The sequence below is a fragment of the Rattus rattus genome, chromosome 13, assembly GCF_011064425.1.
Source record: "Rattus rattus isolate New Zealand chromosome 13, Rrattus_CSIRO_v1, whole genome shotgun sequence".
Classification (NCBI taxonomy): Eukaryota; Metazoa; Chordata; class Mammalia; order Rodentia; family Muridae; genus Rattus; species Rattus rattus.
This window is the reverse complement of record NC_046166.1, coordinates 53925285-53930712: the sequence shown is the minus strand read 5'-3', so window position 1 is coordinate 53930712 and position 5428 is coordinate 53925285. Positions and strand designations below refer to the sequence as shown.

Genomic DNA, 5428 nt, shown 5'->3' with positions numbered 1-5428 from the left:
GCCTGAAGGCAAGCCACATAGATCTGATAGAAAGAATCTGCCCGTCAGATCTCAGGACAAAGCCAAAGCCCACCAAAGCCTCAAAACTCACTGTGGGCTTGGTGAGATGGTAATTCTCTGGTGATGGGTTGGCAGTTGAACAGAAGCCCTGCTTCGTCACTATGACTTAGAAGGCAGGAACTGGATGACTTTTTTGAGTCTACTGCACAAATCTGAGCTACTATAGGTTTTGCATGGCATGGTGGACAGCAGCTACAAGAAAGCAGGCTGAAGTTTAATCTGCCACAATGCCAGGATAATCATAACCTGGTGCCAGTGTAGCCTAGGAGGGTCAGGCAGTCACAAGCTGAGATGTGAAGAGGGCAGAAGGGTCCAGCTCAGCCAAGTGCACTGGGAAAAGCCATCTCACCTTATGCTGGCAAAGCTCGCCATAAGCCAAAATAATTTTGGAGTTGAATATCCAAAGATCAGCATGAAAGTGAGATTTGGAGCCGCCTCTTTTCTCTGCTGTTCACTACTGTAGGATCCAAAACCCTGATGTCCCAGCAGTCTTCTTGACATGCGTAGTCGCATCTACTGGGTGGAAGGACTTATACATCAGTATTGAGAGTATGAAGTGTGAGAATCTGAAGACAGCCCCTCCGTCTGTACAGCAACACGGTGCTTGCTTCCCATACACCCAGGTACCCCTAGGACACATCCTCAGCTATGGCATAAACTCCCTCAGAGGATGTAAGAAGAAGGAGGCCACAGACTACACAAAGGAGAGTGCCCAGCACAGGACCCATGTACCCAGGGAAGGGAGGCAAGATCTAGTAGACAACATATACTTGTCCAAAACATATTCAATAAAGTATAAACCCCTCACAGACAAGAGTTCACAAGTTCAAATGGCCCTTTGCCTGGTACAAATTGTCAGGCTCCAGTTTTCTACAAACTAGAAATAAACTCTTTTTTTGTTCTATGTCTTTGGTCATTCCCTTTCCTATACTTTTAAAATGGTATTTTTTTAATTTACCATATTTTTAAATTACGTATTATTTTTATCTCCCTTTAATTCACACATCCCTCTATTTCCCTTTACTCTGCTTTTGGTAGCATTCTGACATTGCTTTATTTGGATTTAAAACTCATGTTTCAGTGAAATTTCATTCAACTCTTACATTTATACCGTTTGGAAATGCCTTAGTATTAGGAGATCTTTGTTTGGTTTTTCCTTTTCTTTCATCATCTTCTCAAACCTTTCACGCTTCTGCCTCTCCTGACATAGCACGCCTCACTACTTGTCTTTTTCTCTTCATTTATTCTGACTTGTTTTTCTTCCAATGAACTCCAGACGGTTGTTAATGAATGTTTTGAAAGCTAGTATTCTAGAAAAACTTGAAAATGTAGAGGAAACAGATGAATTTCTAGACACATTTGACTTACAAAAATTAAGTTAGAAACTGAAGAGATGGGTCAACAAATGAGAGATCTTGTCACCCAAGGCTGAAGGCAAGCTCAAATTCACAAGGTGAGGGAGAGAACCATTCCCTTTAACTTGTCCTCTGACCTCCACATGCACTCTGTGCGCATGCCTACACAGGACAGGGAGGGAGGGATGGGGGATGGGGGGAGGAGAGGCCTTGAAAGTAGAAAGGGGAGCAGGAGAGAGGAGAGGACTAAGACTTACTTTCAACAGGAAGAGTGAGAAAAGAGAAGAATATGTATGTAGTGAAAGCAAGAGGTAGACACAAGTGGATCTGGATGCATTGGAGCCAGTCTGCTCTACATGGTGAGTTTCAGGCCAGCCAAAATGTCATACTGAAATCATGTCAATTAATAAATAAATAAATGAAATAAATAAATGAAATAAATAAATAAATAAATAAATGGCAGAAGAGGAGACCATTTGGAAAGAAGATAACCATCAAGAAAGGGGAGAGTTTTAGAAGAAAATGAATAAGAATCAAGGGTAATGACTTGTGTATATGAAAATGCTATGATCAAACCCATTATTTTGTATTGTATATTAATATTTTTAATCACACACACACACACACACACACACACAACCACCACCACTACCACTAAAACTGGCCCAGTTTGGGCTGATGGACTGAGTCTACAATGTAGCCTTCTATTGTGGCATCAATTGTCACCTGCTAGCAAAATAAACGAATCCACTTCAGCAGCCATGAACAACATCAGGAGGTAGTGTGGTGATACTATGAAAGACTGAGAGCAGGCTTGATTAGAAGTAGAGACCTCCAATTGCACCTATGAAAGGAGGTGTCCTAGTGGGGCAGATACAGAGGCAGGAGAATGCTGAGATGTGGTGAATCCTGGATGATTGTTTATGAAAGAAGCCCTTGCATGTCTCTAACTGCATGTACCTCCCCACCAGGCAAAATGCACAGCAAGACAACACTGATGAAGGACTGAGTGAAGATTCGAGGAACTGCTGGATTCTATCAGGAATCGGGAGAGGAGTGATTAAGTTTACCATGGGAAATAACTAAATCTTAGCTAATATTTATGTGGTCTTCAGAAGTATTGGGAAGAGGGAAACACAAAAGCTGTCAGTCTGATGAAGGAACAGGAAGGGGATACAGTGAAGTTTATACTGAATAAGTAAATAGTAAAATAAGATAACTGCAGAGCTAAACAGATGACCAGAGAATGCATATGCTAGGGTTAAAAACCCTATTGAAAGACGTATTATGTTAAGTGTCATGAGGAAGATGGCAACATACTGGAAAGCCTGGGGTCTTTGAACCCTTGAAAGAAAGAGGTTTTTATCAGAATGTCAGCATCTCACGGGGTGAAGGTAACTTTGAGATAAACCTAGACCACAGAAAGCTGAAAACTCCCTATGCCAAGCTTTTTACCATCCCCTGCAAGCCCCTGGCCATTGCAGTGGCCACTGAATGGGACTCCCAGCAGGATACCATCAAGTTCTACACCATACACCTGACCACATTGTGCAGCACATCCTTGGACAACCCGACCCAATGAAACAAAGACCAGCTGATCCAGGCAGCTGTGAAGTTTCTAGACACTGACACCATCTGCTACATGGTGGGAGAGTCAGAGACATTAGTGGAACTTCAAAAGAACGAATGGGATCCCATCATCCCATCATAGAGTGGGCTAAGAAAAGGGTTGGTATGGAGATCAGTTCCGCCACCAGCATAAGGGGACCCAGTCTCCCTACCCAGATATGAGAGGTATTTACCAGCCACTTATACTCTTACAACATGTGGGCCCTGTGAGGGATTGAGTTTGTAGTGGCCCAGCTCAAGTCCATGTTGCTGACCTTGGTCCTGATTGACGTGCCCCTGACCGTGAACAAGCTAGGTTTCTGTTGTGCCTGGAGAAAGAGTACCAAATCCAGAAGTGGGGCAACATTGAGTGAGTGGGCCCATGACTATGAGCTCCAGAAACTGTGGGCTCACACTGCTGCTGTCAACCTTTTTGTCCACCTCTGCTTGGAAAACTCTACAGTCAAGCACAAACTCCTGCAAGAGTGGGGTCTGGGGTGCACATGCTGGCTGGAAGGAACTGCACAGACACAGGCTCCCTGATGTGGTCCTCCTTGGCTGTTGGACCTCTGGATCCAGTGATGCTCTGTTGGCCACTACCTATTTTGCTCCCTCAACCTATACCTGTGGGACTACCCAGCCTGTACCTGGGTCTTCCCTGACCTGTGTGGCTTGGCCTTATATAGAAGTTTCCTGCCCTACATACATAGTGTGCCTGACTTGAGGTCCAACAGCTTCTGACGCCAGCACCCTTGGCCTGACCAGTAGTGAGGGAGGGAGACGAGTGGTATAGGGATTTTCCCTTGACCCTGATTTTATTAAATATTTATTCATTCTGAAAAAAAAGGCATATTATATTAAAAATAGAAAAGAAAAAGTAAAAGAAAATCCACTGTGGAAATTTTGCATGTGATGTCAGCAAAATCAAAGCAGACAAGAAAGGGGGAAAATAACAATACAGAAACATCTTATTCAGTATACCAAAATTATCAAAGGAAATTATAATGTCAAATGTTTACTGATTTCCTTGATACATGGAAGATTAATCTTAAGACACCGGAGTTAAGTCTTTAACTAATAATGTAGTTTCAAAATTAATCTAAAAAAACAAAAAAATTAAAGGAAAGATTAATAAAGAATATAATCAACCAGGCCTTTGTCATAGTCTCCAATGAATACTATATTGAAGAAAAAAGTTACAAGGCATGGTGGTGTGGTGCACACCTTTAATGCACTCAGGAGGCAGAGGCAGGCAGATCTCTGTGAGTTCATGGCCAGCCTGGTCTACAGAGTGAGTTCCAGAAGAGTCAGGGCTACACAGAAAAATCCTGTTTCAAAAAACAAACAAACAAACAAACAAAAAGTTCAACAAATTCTCAGAGGTAACAAACCACAGCAAAATGCAAATATATAGAGGGGGAAAATGAATTAACACAACAAAAATCTCAGCAAATCCCCTTCCTGATAAAAATTAAATAATTAGACATTGCGTGTCACGTTCCAAATGACCTCTGGGTCTCACGAGAGCCATAAACTGAAGATGGCAAGCTACCTAGAATGACTGGATGTGAGGATGAGAAAAGAAAGGTATTCTTGTCATGCCATACCACAGCAGTATTAAACAACGAGAAACTGAAAGGCACTGCGTCAAACTTTTGGTCGTCCAGCCTGAGCTCAGATCTTGACAACCCAAGTGAGATGCCGATGTTGGCCTGTGTCTGTAACCACAGCACTCTCACAGTGAGATGGGAGACAGAAACAGGAGAATCTCCCTCACGTTCAAGGGCCAGCTACCCTTGGAGTGACATGGTAAAGCAGCACAAGCAACAAAAGAAAGTCTACCTCATAACAAGATGGAGGACACATGGGGTTGGGGATTTAGCTCAGTGGTAGAGCGCTTGCCTAGAAAGCGCAAGGCCCTGGGTTCGGTCCTCAGCTCCAAAAGAAAGAAAGGAAAAAAATAAAGATGGAGGACACACATTAACTCAAGGAAGTTCCCCTGTCCAACATCTGCACATCATTTACATATATTCACACACACACACACACACACACACACACAGAGATTCACTCTCACACACACACTACAGAGTCACATACACACACACACGCGCGCACATGCACACACATGTGCACGGAGAGAGAGTTCCATACACACATACATACACACAAACACATACATGAGCTACATAAGAAGCCCTTGTCTACTCCTCAAAGCACATGCTAACATTAAAAACAAAGATGGAGGATGAAGAAAATAAATTAATGTGTCATTTTCACTAATTAACTGTATTTTCGGCTCCACTAACCAAATACCACTGTGTTAAAACAATATATTATGACCAGGTATAATTATCCTAAGAGACCAAAAACAGACTCAATGAAATTAAAGTCAGAGGAGAAGA

At 42.6% G+C, this 5428-nt stretch overlaps 1 pseudogene; it reads left to right on the top strand.

Annotated features, from left to right (window-relative positions):
* The first annotated feature begins 2176 nt into the window (after positions 1-2176).
* LOC116914346 lies at positions 2177-3566 on the top strand (annotated as a pseudogene).
* Positions 3567-5428: the final 1862 nt, after the last annotated feature.